Genomic DNA, 14947 nt, shown 5'->3' on the forward strand with positions numbered 1-14947 from the left:
TCACTCAAAACCAGAACAAGAGAAGTGGATGCATTTGAATATTTTCCTCTACCTGGACATATTAAAACTATACAATTTTAATACCTATTTAACATGCAGCAGCTTTCTGAGCCTCTCATTTTTGCAGTTCTGCACAGAAAACAGGCAGGTAATGCAGGAGTAACTGTGGCAGTTTTGGGCATGACATGGTTTTTCAACCAGGCACTTCTGCAGTATTCCATGGCTTTAATCGCTGCATTAAGATCTTACTCACCAAATGGACTGTTCTCTCCAAGCAGGTCAATCTTGGCTTTTTTGTGTTGCCTTATTTATGGTCCAAAAATTGGGCCACATAAAGTGTACTTTGCTCTTTATGATTCAGGATTTTATTCCCTTTTTCTGAAATGTTTTTGACATATAAGCAAGCTGCTGTTTTAATCTTTGCAAACAACAAGGAAACAGCAAAGATAATTCACATATGATATTTTCTTATAGCTTTGACAAAGTTAAATCAATATCAGGTGACTTTAGATTTGTTTATATACTAAAAAAACAATACTCTCGACTGATAGCTTCTTCTGTTAATTTTTAAATATTGTAATATTTAAGTTTCTAAGAAGCCATGTAGTCAAAATCTGTGTTTACACCGTATCACCAAACAAGAAAATTCTGGTCTTATAGGTTAAACACCTAATTTTATTTAAGGAGAATCCCTTGATCTGGGGTCTAGAAAAGTACAGTACAGTTGTGTCTACATAGATTTACAGATAATGTCTATACAGTTGATTCACTGGGCATTAGGTATCAACTAACACATCCTTTACAGTCCATCAGTCGAATTAATGCCAATAAATGAAGCCTAAACTTTGCTTTGCTTCCTGTGTGTCCACACATTTAGGCTTGGAGGGGGTAGGGTAAACCTGTGCTTTATATAACTTAATTAACCCCTTGAAACACCCTATTGTTTGTTCCTCCAGTGTTAGGGTCACTTTGAAAAACAAAGTAAAGGAGAAAATGAGTGGCGATATGAATATTATGATGGAGTATAGAGAAGAGGGAAGTCATTCCACCCATCCATGTTGCTTTATTTTCCACTCCGCCGATCACATTTGAATATTTTGAAAGGAGTGCCTATGTTTGCCTTATCATGCATTATTCTGAGGCATTACCTGGGCCTTAACACCGCAATAAAGAAGGCTAGGAAGTCTCTCTCCCTTTTTCACAGAGATGCACAACAATAATAATATTCATACACTAGCCGCCTCTAGAAGAGGGATATTTTGTTTAACTTTATAGTCCTTTTAAATATGTGCATGTTAGTAGCGGATATTTACCCACTATAAATGATATCGAGGTTGTATTTAATTATGTTGATACAAGAGCAACTTTTTGGAGATGAGTGATGTCCCTTCAACTGGGACATGAAATGCCAAACTGTTTGCTACAATTTCTATACTGTGTGATAATCATAAAAAGTGAGGAATTAAAGCATAGAGCAATTTAAACTATGTGCAAGCTGCACTGTGGTGTTTGAGTGATTGGCAGTTTAAAATGAGACTGATTAACAGAATTTGAAATCAAGTATTCAAAGCATGTTTTGCTATAAAAGCAGATGTAATCAAAAAAAAAAAAAGGAGGAACAAATGTAAATAAACTGACCCCTAAATTTTTCAGTGTTACTATAGAAGCAAAATACAACCTGTAGACAAAGTTCTTCAAATCTCCTTAGGAGCAGTTTTTACTTTAACAATGGCAACCTACAATTATGGTTACAATGCTTTATTCAGTAAAAGCAGTCGAGCATATCTCTGTTGAATTAATTAATTCACCCACGTCTACCTGTACAGAGACACAGACCACCTTCTTGTCTGACACTGCTAGACCTATCTCCACAATACTGCTCAACTCCATAGTCATTTAAACACACACACATTCACAGCAAGTTAGAAAAGGCAGACCATTATTTCTTATCTTTAACTTGCTTCATTAGGATATACAATGCTCTCAACATATGTTTTTTGCCAAAATGATAAAAGAGAACATTCTGCATTCAGTCCTGCCAAGCAACAAGACAACTTAACTTTGGTATTGCATTGTTTTATTCTATAGATAGACAGCCACTTAAAAAGAGGTGCACAGGGAATCTTTGTCCTGCCAGTCAAAGGATCTGTAGAGTAGCAATGTGGAAATCTGGATATTTGCATGTTCATGTGACACAGCTCCCCTATTGCTTCCTCTGTTCTTTTTGCCCCAGTGCCCACAGACAAATAATACGTGTTGCCCTTTGGCCTGTGTCTCAAATTTATTTGAGCTGATACCCCCCCCTCTCAAAAAAGTCACTTTTTGTATGGAGATAGCTGAGGAAAATAAGAAAGTGTTCTTGCTGGGTGATAATGTGTGTGTGGGTGAAGGCGGTGGCGGGGGGGGGGGGGGGAGGGGGGTTTGGTTGTACTTTTACTTTTCCTGAACAAAAAAAAAAATTCTTGTGTGACATTAGTCTTTGAACAAGTCTAGTGCTCTGAAACCATGAATAGAAATACATTCCCTGCTTTCACCCTGACCCTGAGCCCTATAGCCTATGGCCATTGCTGTCACACACCCACAAAGGGTCAGCTCTCAAAACCCCCCAAATAAAACCTTTTCTACCTTTTGGAGAGAAAAAAACAAAACAAAACAAAAAACGCAGAAAGAATCATTCTTTTATCTGATGAGCTGTTGTTTGTCTCTTCGATGTCACCTGAAGCCTTGATGCTTTTTTGTCTAGCCTCTGGACCTGTTTTACTACCTCCTCTCCATCTCTCTCCCTCGATATTTCTCACTCTTGCTCCATCTATTTCCCTCATTCTCTCCATCACTCTTCCTCTGCTGTTTTTCTGCCTTTCTCTCTTTTTCTCTCGCTCTCTCTCTCTCTTTGCCCACTTTTCCTTCTGAAGGCTAAGGATTCCTGCTGCCCCTCTGAGAGAAGTGTGTGAAAATGCACAATGCAGGTCCCCCAGCGTGCCCACCCCAGCACAGAGTGTGAGAAGAGGGCCGTGCATTTGATGCCTGACTGACCAAATCTTCTGCCAGATAGCTAGGCCTTTCTATTCCCAGAGCGCACCGAAAGCGTGGCCAGAAGTGGTGCGGAAGGAGAGGGGAAGGCACAGTAATTGTATCAAAGTCTGTAGAGATTGCCCCACCATCACCCAGACCCCACCACTCCTATGCACACACACAAACAGACACACATACTCCTAAACCGCTCCTGAATCGCTTCTCAGTTAAAAGGAAAAGGGTCCCTGGGTAGCAAGAAGCAACTTCTCTCTAGAATAACCAAAAAACAGTGTGCACTCATATATGAATAACGTTCAATTTATCACATGAAAGCCCATTTATTGAATACAACACCTTGCTCTGTCCCCAATTCCATCTATTTTTCAACACTCCAAAGAAAAAAGAAAGAAATAAGAGCCGAGTTTAATTCCCAAAGTTACTTTTGGATTGTGTTGTGCGCAGGAAATCTATACAGTAAACACAGATTTTTTTTTGTCGTAAAATTGTCATGACAACCACAGCCTTTACACATCTGAGGTTTAGAGCAGGAATTTTATACATTTTGTATTTGATCCTGTGTACCCCATGCTTCTTATTCTCTTTATTCCCTTTTTAAAACACAACAACCCAGTGGTTAAATGAACATTGTAGGTAAACTTAGGGGCAGGACAGGATATGCTACTGCTTCTTCCTGCTTTCGAACACCTTTTGTTTTCACTTTACTGATCATTTTGTTGGAATTTTTTTTATGTTTTCCATTTCCTGTGTTTGTTTTGTTAAACTTTTAATCATTCAAAATGAAAAAGAAAGAAAGAAAGAAAGAAAGAAAGAAAGAAAGAAAGAAAGAAAGAAAGAAAGAAAGAAAGAAAGAAAGAAAGAAAGAAAGAAAAAAACCCTAATTGCAAACAGTTGTAAAAAACACACAATAACAACGCTGGACACAACAATAGGCCCAAGCCAATGACACTTATTTTTTTAACAGGCAGGTATTGTAATGCTAACTATTTCATCAGTTGACTGACAGAGAAGTTCAGAGGCCCCAGGAGAAAATACCAACAACTACAAGAGACTGTCAAAGCTGTTCTATGAGGAAAACATTACAGGATTATACAAAATACCACATTCCATTTCGTTGTACTGTGTTCACTATGAGTGCATGTACAGGAAAAAGTCACTCTATAAGGAAATTAAAAAGGTACAAAAGCCACCTGAATGATCTTTAGGAATACAGTCCCAGAATGCTCAATGATCCATGCCAGCATGTATACACAAGAAAAAAACAAGTAAAACAAGTGTAAATTAGAAAAAGCATAAAACATTTGCAGTTTAACAACTGCTACCATTACACTGAACATAGACCTAAAAGCATTGAAGCTCCTCATGTGTGTGTTGCCTTGTAGCTCACATGTTTTCAAGTAGGGTGTGATGCTTTTGTCATAAACAAAAAAGTTGCTACAAAAATCACAAAGATGACATACATGTGTATATTAAACTAAGCAGAGCATGCAAACGTCTTGCTAAATTGACAGGATAAATGAAAATGTAACAACACTTCACTCCAGTTCAAGTAGGCTGGCTGACAAACAAACTTCTAACTTGTGTTCTCAAAGTCAGCCCCAACCACAATGCTTACTCTTGGCTTAAAAGATAACAGTTTTTAAAATCCCATCATTGTGTTCAAATACGAAATCTCTGAGAGCCACAGGAAGCTTCCACTGTGTAGCCAACAATATGCTCTTTCTGTATAATGGTGCAAACCAATGTGCATATCCATTCCTATCCAGTGAATAGAGAGTCATACCATTTAAATTAGCTGGAGGATACTCATTTCATGTGGACGAAGATGTTTCAGAGGGTAACTGAGCAGTATTTTCTGTGAACTCCCCATCCATTTCAAAGGGCCATGCACAGCACTGCACATTTTCTGCATCCCTTCCAATTCATTACCCCTTCGCCCACATGTATTATTCTGCCTGCTACTCATTCCCTCTTGTCTCTGGGGGCAAATTTATTGGTTGAAGCATTTTGACTCCATTTACCTTTTAAAAGCTACCGTTTAAAGCTCGATATTTTCACTCTGAACTCTATTCCTCGATAGCAAGGGATCTATAAGTGGCTTCCTTCTGCTTTTATGAGCAGTGTTTTTTTTTTCTTTTTTGTGAGGTTCAGGCACCTTATTTAATAAAGAAAAAAAAAACTTTTTTTAATCAATGGATTAACCAAGTGTTTTCATTTTATTGATTAGATTTTTTAATGTTTATTAGATATCCTGCATTTTTGAATTACAGTTGAAGTCCACCAGACAACCATGTGCAGGCTTAAATAATCAAGTAATGTTATAGAAAGCGACATGTCTATCTCTATGTCTCGCTTTCTCAAAATAGTCAGAGAGATGGCCAACACTATGCATATTTAAAATGGATTTAAGCAGTGTCCTGGGAGTTCTTTAAGAGCCCATCATATTTATGAGGACGACATATTATCGGCATCAGGAGAATGTCACATAAACTTAGAGAGAAGATGACTCAAATTATTGCTGGCATTGGAGAAAGCACTATAGTGGTGCCCATTCTGCTCAACAGGATGATAGCGATGTCTGAGCACAGACTTTTAAAAGAGAAGGGCCGCAATATTCTAACACCCATCACTTACAACATAGGTTCAGAGTTCAGAGCACCATTTTTGTTTACTAACTCAATTTAAATTTAGACATTAACATTTCTGTGCAATGCAGAACATTAGTAAGGCTTTACATCAAAGTATCCCCATGACATATTACCTATTAAATATGATATTGCATATCACCATTTCAAGTTTGTTTATTAAGGTCTGTGCTGTAAAAATAAAATAAAACTATCAGTTACTTAGTCTAAAATGAATTAGACCTTGAAGTCCCTTTTCACAGTTTGCCATTAGTTTGCCATAGTTTTCAGAGCTTTCCATCAGGTCATAGTACCTGGTACCAGGTACTAAAACAGAACCTGCTTGGCCTGAGTTCCAAGCGATCCGAGCAAGTACTGAAACGTGACATCGTCAGACTGCATGCCACCAATTGGCTGGTCAGTGACGTCACTTAATGAGTCAAGAGAACGTCTCTTTCACGAAAATCTAAACCACCATTTTTGAAACCCCACAACAAGGGAAAAGGCTACAAAAAACAACGCTGGTGTCCTCGCGTCTGACGAAAGCCGCAGACCAAGCAGCAGGTATATCGTGGCCTCGACGTTTCATAAATCATGATCTACATGTTAAAGGGGCCGTGTCAAAAATATCTGGAACAACTGATGTGGGCCCTTTTCTCTTCTTTGTGTTATTGCTGGCATTTAACACATTTCATAGCTATGATGGAAGTAATAACATACAGGGTTCTTAAGTGCTACAAGTGCAACAAAAAATGTAAACTTTGGACCGAAGCTATTATTGGTACTTCACATGCTGCTTTTCTGTTTTTGATGTAGTGGAGTGACTTTTATAGAGAACCAGTCTTCCTTCACTATTTAACACTTTTCTTTCATATATGCTGACAGCCTCATGTATCTTGCTGCACACTTCATGGATGTCTTCACCTTTCTACTCTGACAATGATAAGTGGTAAAATATATTTCACAACCTTTCTTTAATTAAAAGTAGCAATACCACTATAAAAATACCTCACCACACACAAACTGTGTAAACTTTTCACATTTTACTTAAAATTTCAAAAATCAAAGCCTTTATTTTGCCAAAAAATACCCCCTAAGGATCATTTGGATCAGTGTAAATGCTGCAGATGTTTAAATCTGAGTCCCGTTTAAATAGTTTATATTGTGTAAAATTTACAGTAACGCATTATGTAGTGGGTAGTGTTGCTGTACTATCTCTAAAAAAGAGCTTTTAAGATGTAAAAGGAGAGGTCACTTTCACTTTGTTGAAATCTATTTTTAGATTTTGCCATGTTTGCCCTGACTGAATGCCATGACTTTGATGCTTTTACACTTCTTTCTCTTCTTGTTTGAATTTGCTTTCTGTGGTCACTATTTCTGGTCAAACCCTAGAAAACCAATTAATGGGGTGGTCATTTTTGAGTTTTTCTGCTCAGGGAGAGAAGTGTCCCAACAGAGCGGTGTTATGCATTGTTAGTTAAAGTGCATAGTTCATTGTTTAACCAATTCAGAAGTTTAACTCTCCCAAGACATGTCCATGAGTAAGATTACAAGTTTTCACACACTCATATACATTTACTCTCATACACACAAGCACACACAGCAGGAGAAAGCCGAGACTACAGCAGTGCATTGGCAGGACAGAGACATAAATCTTGGTGCCCCGAGGACAGGTGTTGGAACCAAGGAGGGAGAAGTTTAAAGGCCCCCACACAGCAGCTTTGATTCATTGTAATTGTCACAGTACAGTGGAGAACAGCACAGTTACCTCTCTACAGAGACCACCCCTGTTCAAACATCCTAGAAAGTTTATCTTTTGTTCCCATTGTTCAATGGGATGAAGTTGAAATGAAATGAATCTGTTCTGATGTTAAATAAATGCATTAGTGGAACTAAGGTGAGAGAAACATATTTTGTCATTATTTTAGTGGTGAAAGTATTTTAAATTCATTTTACTGAGTCTTTCCTATAATAATAAGTACGTTTAGCAAAGTCTGGCAGTAAGACAGTTTTGCACCCACAGGGTTGTTGCAGTCATTAAGAAATAAACTGAATTCCTACAGTAAGACAAAAGCGTCAGTTGCTGAAGCTGTCATATGTCCAGTGACAAACAGCATTTTTGTGTACCTTTTTCTAAAGAATTTGAAAAATAAACCAAAGAGGGAATAAGCCTACAGGAAAAGAATAGTAATAATAAAGTAATAATATACATGAATTCATAAACTAGCTTCATTATTCATGTTTGGTCCTTGTGATGAGTTATATCCTGGAGATCTATAACGTGATTGACATGCAGGAACGTTGGTGAACAACGCTGAATTTGTCCAAGCAGGCCCCGATTGCATCAGTCACACCTGGTGACTGCCTTGGGCTTACCAGCCTGTAATTTCATGGCTCAAAAGTACAATGTCTCATTCTGTCAACATTCACTCCTGATGGAGGCTTGCACCTTTCCTGTGGAATCTAGTATGCCCTCCTGCTATTTTTGATTCAAGGAGAATGTTGCACAATTTATTTACAGGAACTTTAATTTTGCTTAAGTTTTATCTATTATGACAGGGACAGAAAGAGACTTTAAAGTGTTCTACATTATTTTGGAGACTTAAATTATTAAGATTTAATCCAGCCTCTTTTTTCACTCTCGTTCTCTCCCCCTCTCTCTCCCTCTGTGTGTGTTGATTGTATAGTATATTACTGTATTTACTTTCCACAAATGAAAATACAACCCCAAGGACTCTACAAGAACACACTGCTTCATGCATCATAAACAATATACATTTATCACCACTTTTTTTCTCCTTGCATAGCAATTAAGCTTTACCGACTGTCCCATCCTACTATCGGTATCTAAGAAATAATTAATTATAAGATATGCCTCTCTTTTTTCAATCATTGTGTTAATGGTTTTCAGATAATCAATATGCATATAGTTGTACATTTAAATTAGGATCAATATGCTTTGCATAAGTAATACTTTATGCTAACAAGACATGTCATTAGGTAATTTAGGAACGGTGTTTAAGGATCTTGACAAGTTTAGTATAAGGACCTGAGGAATTCACGTGATTCAGATAAGGGTAGGTAACAACTCATTCCCCTAGAAAGAGTGAGCTATTGCACTCTTACGATGAGACTGAATCCCATATGTTGAAAATAAACTAACTTACTCTTTTGCTGTAAACATCATTATTTGTTAAATTTTTCATCAACCAATGCATTTGCTCCCATGGGGTTTTAATCAGTTACTCATGGAAAAACAACCGTTTAATTGCTTTCAAAACATGAGAATGTTCATATTTGTCTGAATGTCATGTTGGACTTTACAATTCACAAGTGGCAAAGAGCCAGGGGCGACAGTGGCACGAGTTCAAAGGTTAGGCAAAGTGCGGTGCTTTATTACTGGTGAAAAAGTAATTTTCTATCAGTCGATTTCAAATGATCATAGACCCCAGAGGGCAGTGATGCTTTATTATCGTCTCCTTCAAACCAATTTAAGAACACAAGTAAAAAGAAAAGACAAAAAAACAAAAGGAAACTACATAATCAGCATTTAACTGAGTTTATGGATTCCTCTCATTTAATTGCTTTGATGGTGGATCAAATATTTAAATTAGAAACAAAAATAATAAATAAACAAGCAAAACTATATTGTATAAATCCTTTTTGACGAAAATATACCTTATATAACGACTCATTCATGCATATATTTTTTTTGATATAGTTCTCTGCAAACTTCCCTGCTGGAAACGCCCCCCCCCCCAATAATAAAAAACAAACAAAAAAACAGGTAGGTGTGTGCATAGTAATGCAAAACCATGTGTGAGCTTTCAAGAATATGTGTGTCCTTCTGTGTTTCTCTGCTTTGACAATGGAGCCCTCTTTAGATTTGCCGCTGATGGCGTGTCACGCTGAAATAGATCCCCCTCAGCACTGACACCAGAAGTCAGACTGCTTGATGGTTCCCAACTTGGGTTGCCTCTTCTTGATTGACGGTTGGTAGATTGCTTGCCGACCAAACACGAGTGTGAGGAAGACACAGGCTAGTCAATACCCCCTCACACACACTTGCCCCCACCTCCATCCAATCTGTTTTAATGCATGCGCTTGCATAGAGAACAAACACCGCCAAACACACAAACACACTCATTGCCCTTATCAAAGTTAACTTTCTGTCTTCTTGATTTAAGTTGCACTTAGCTTAATGAAGATAATTTATTTTAAAGTGCTAAATATGTACAACTGTTAGTGTGCGGAAACAAACTGTTGGGCAAAAAATATAGAGACAGTCATAAGAATATAAGAAAAAAAAAAGAAAATGAGAAATATTATGAAAAAGTGGTAATTATGTAAAATTACACTATACTCAAGTAATAATTATTTTTTTTCATTTCAAAAAAGGAGGTTGCTAAATCACATATGCTTAGGCACCAGACACTTCCAAAGTGGAACTGTGTCTAGATGTGCACACACATACACACACAGACTGGTGAACTGAGGCCATCATCAAATCACGCTGAGCATTGTTACATTTGAACAGGAGAGTCAGTGGGCCAGAAAGACCCCGTGTAAGTCTGAGAGAGGGTAAGAGAGGGAGCGGTGGTCTGTGTTTGTGTGTATGTGTGGTGGTTGTACGGTGGAGCAGTAGGGTGGGGCAGATGATGGAGGGAAAGCGTGAAGTATGAGGCAAGAGAAATGCCAGATGGGGAAAAAAGTAAAAGAAAGAAATGGCCACTAGACGCTGAAGAGGGAAAAGTGAGAAAGGAAGAAAGCGTGGTAAAAAACTTATGGAAAGACAAGAAGGCTACAGAGAAACAGAGCAGGGAGGAAAAGACGAGTTCTGAGGAGAGGACAGAAGAAAAAAAAGGAAGACTGGGAAAATAAGTGGGAGATGGAAGTGAAAAAAAGAGGAGAAGCAGAAGAAGGTGGGGGGTTGTGGAAAGGCAAGGAGGAACCCAAGGGAAGACAGAGAAAGAGGGTTGAAAAGGTGGGAGCAGAGGAGAAGTGTGGAAAAGAGTGGGTGAAGCCTGGGGGGAATAGCTGCTGTTGCCTATCTGTGCTGCTCCTGCAGGTCAGCGACAAATTCCTCCTGTTTTGCTTTCTAGATGCACACTCCTGTGCTTCTGTTTCTAAGCCATCTATGTTTCTTTCAGGAGGATTGTCCTCCATTCCTGTATGGATAAAGGGGATTGTAGGGGTAAAGAAAAAAAACATGTAAGTATATATATTTATTTGAAGATGGATTGACAGTGTTTAAATCACATCAGGGAGAAAGAAAGAAGTGGGGGAGAGAAAGACAGAAAGAAAAGGTCGTTCCATTGGTAGTGACCAGAGGGGGTATTTTGTGCAGGGAAATTGCAGTATATTGCTTTTGTGTGAGAGGAAATGTAAACTGGCCGAATGGGTGTGTGACCTCTCAGAGTGAAAGAAAGGCGACTAAATAGACACAAAACACCCCCTGGGAACGTTCTCAATTTCTTTAATGTAATCAAAACTGGTACTGGTATGGACATGGAAATTGCTGACTGTTCCTTTATGTGCCCTTAAGTCTGTCATTGCACAAGGTTTCCAAATCAGATGGCAGTTGTAGTTGTGAAGAGGTTCGAAAGTCGTGCCAGTCACTTTGAAAATAATGTAAGAGCAGATTTTAAACTGAAATCATAGAAATATTCTTATATATTACATGGTTTTCATTATTATTACATTATTAGAAATAGTGGAATTCACACATTTTTAAATATTTTGAAAAGCAATTAATTGGCAGATTTTATCATTAAGATAATTATAAAAAAGTGAATAAGACAATTTTTCACATATTTGCTGCTCATGAATTAAAGTTTATTAGACAGTTAAAGTAATGCAGTGCTGCTGATAGTCTAAATCCCCTCAGTAGATGGCTCAGAAGCTTGTGGATAGAGTATAGGAGCTGCCACCTCCTGGTTTCTTAACATATTGCAGCTGGTCTTCTCAAAATCAGGAAATACTATGCTGCAAGTCCCCAATAGATCAGAGGGTTGTGTTACAGCAGCCTGCTATAGAAACACAGAAAAAGGCATAAAGTATTTATAAAATGACAGCTGTGGAGTTCAAATTAGGAAGTATATGAATAATTTCTGACACTAAAGTCCTACAAGTCTAAGCATATTAGAATAAAGAATGGAACATATAAATTTTTTTAGGTGTGAGTAAATGCCAAACAATATACAGTACGTATTAATTATTATCGTATGTTCCAGGTATTTGTCCCATTATTATCATTGAGAATCTCATATACCCTAGAACAATAAATTTTTATGCACAAGATAAACAGTGGAAAAGTCTCCTGCATGTCCTACATGGTGCACAATGACTGATGTGACTGCAACATGTTCTTGTGCAGCAGCCCATTAACACAGAACTAAACACTCTATAATGCAACATCGAAACCTTAACAGTTGACTGGGCCCAGTCACACCTTATCAATGCTGCGACATTTAAACACAACCGTGGACATCACATCTGCTCCATGCAAAACTAAACGTGATTTAATTCTACTTAAACATCTGAGGAGCACACACGCACTCATTTCCATTTACAGTCGTACACATAAATTCACGTGGAGGCACAAAGAAGTTCATGTTTCTCACACAAACATGAACAGAAGACGTGTTGTAATTTTATGAAAAGTTTAGCATGATGCATACGTGTCTGCGGTGAGGTAAACGTGTCTGACTCTTTCCCATTACTGTTGCTTCGTTAACCTTTAAGACACCAGACACTGGTGTGTAATAGGTCGCATGTTCCCCTCTCAGTCCTCTGTCAGGAAATCAATAGAGTGACAGGAGAAAGAGAAGAGTGAGTTCAAAAATAATCCTCCACTCTTCTCTGATTATATGGGAGTAAGTTGTAGTTGTGTAGGTCTATGTGGGCTGTGTGTGTCTTTCTGATTTAAAGTGTAGCCGGGTAAATATTTAGACATCCACACGTATGTTTTCTTTGTTCTGGTTCATTAGATCTGACATAAAAATACTGACTTTCAGCAGATTTTTGAGAACTGAGCAGCAAAGGAATTGTAACCCTTTAATTGTCCAGCTTTTCAGTCCAAAACTTAGGGAAAAATCCATACTGCCTAGATGGTTGTATGTGGACACTGCTAATTTGAAGAGGCAAGTCAGCACTTGTACTACATACATAGCTTCAATTTAATTGTTTAAGTTACTAAAAGAGAGCATAATAAAAGTCTCTTTCTGTTTTACTTCATTGAAATGATGAGGATAAACACAACTGAGCTAAATTAGGAAGTCAACATTAATTAAAAATTAAGGACATTCTGGAAATTAGTTGGAAGCTATAGCAACATGAAGCTCTTACACCAAGTTTAACAGTTTTACATGCTGTTGGTAATAAAAAAAAGTGATACTAGGCCATTAATTACAATACATTTATAGTTTTTAGTTGTCCCTCATTTTGTTTTATTTCATTTTTGAGCCTAAATGTATAACTTTATACTTTCTGTTGTTAGTTTTAATTCTCACAGCATGTAAGCACCACAACCCACACACAAACAAGGGATTTAGTAACATATTCAGTGCCAAGATTTACAAATGATGTTATTATAATCAAAGAACTGACTGTAATGAACTCTATATATCATTCAAGATTAAACTGAAAACTGTTACAATGTTATATGCCAGGAGTATGAAGAAAAGTTTAATTCCTGTTTAACAATTATTAAGTAGCTGGACATAAATATTACGCAGGTAGAATATTAGGCCTTGCTGTTTAAAAAAAAAGGATTTGGATGGTTCCATCTAGATGTTCTGTAATACCACAACAGTACCAGTGCTCTGCTGTTTTTGGTTGATTTCATTTCTTATAGCTTCAGTAGAGCTGATTGGTTTTCTGAAAACAAATTCACTGATTTTGAAGCCTTAAGTGTTTGATCCCCATCATTGTCAATATTGGCACCTGCCAGCACACTACTGCTCATTGATTCTGTTTTACCACAACCAGGATAGCTGTTTACAGACAGAAATCAAATAAGAAGCTAGTATAGCCTTTCTCCAATCCAAAAGTAATGATTTAAATGCCATGTATCTGCATGTTTTTATGTCTGAATATTTAAACACAATAAATAAATGTATTTGTTAATACTTGACTGCTTTCTTTTCACAGTTTTCTTTTTTTATGAGAGTTGAACTCTTTTGTTCTGCTGCCCAGGTTTACAGCACTGCAAAGTGTCAGCAGCAACTCACAGAAGCAACAACACACACTTGGGGACAGTGACTTCATATACATCCATACGTGTGACAAACTGTGGTAGAAAGAAGACTTGTGTTTTGGAATTGAATTGATTTTTTTTCTTCAAACAGAATTACGTGGTTGCCCCTGTTTCCCATCCAATGCATTACTATTTCATTTGTTCAGGATCAGTTCACTGGGACCCTCCTGACGTCTCCCACAGATACAACATGAGAAATACTAAGAGATCACACACATGTACACACACACACACACACACACACACACACACACACACACACACACACACACACACACACTATACAACTTTATTTATTTGTGTATTATCTATTTTATTATTACACTCACACACTTCTACTAAGTATATGATCAGGTTTAAGTCCCCACAACACAAGTATTAAATGCACCACATGCAGTCTTTAACCAAGTGTTAGCTGTATATAAGAGCAGCTTCACATCATGGAATAACATGTAAAAAATAAAGCAAGTATTTATTTTTTATTATAAGTACACATTTCTTTTTATATGTCAATTCGCATTATGTATAACGCCATAATCCTAACTCTACATTTACTATGTGCTACTCGCTGCTAAAAATGATGCACAAAAAGTTGCAATTTCAAATTTAAGCACAATATTACATTGGCTAATGCTCACACAGATCTAAAGGAACACTCAGGGAATACATTGTCCCCCAATGTATAAACCATATTCTTTAAGTTGAAGTAACATGATTTTGAGCTGGAGCAAAGTTGAATGAGTTTGTAATTTGGGCTATTCTACTTTCGTTTTGTGAAATTCAGTTTGGTAGTTTTTGTTTACAGACAAGGAAACATCATTGAAAACTCAGTCAAGTTTCATTTTACTTCTGCTCTGTCAGTTATGCTGTCTCATGCAGAGGTCTGCAGTTATGTAAACCAGCTTCAAATGCCGTGTGTAGCGACTCATCAATCAAACAATAATAATTAAATACTGTATATTATATAAAATATTCAAATTTTCTGTCAATCAGGTTTACTTCAAGCAAAAAAGACCTTTACAGGTAACAAATTTTA

This window comes from Astatotilapia calliptera, chromosome 11 (genome assembly GCF_900246225.1).
Source record: "Astatotilapia calliptera chromosome 11, fAstCal1.2, whole genome shotgun sequence".
NCBI classification, from domain to species: Eukaryota; Metazoa; Chordata; class Actinopteri; order Cichliformes; family Cichlidae; genus Astatotilapia; species Astatotilapia calliptera.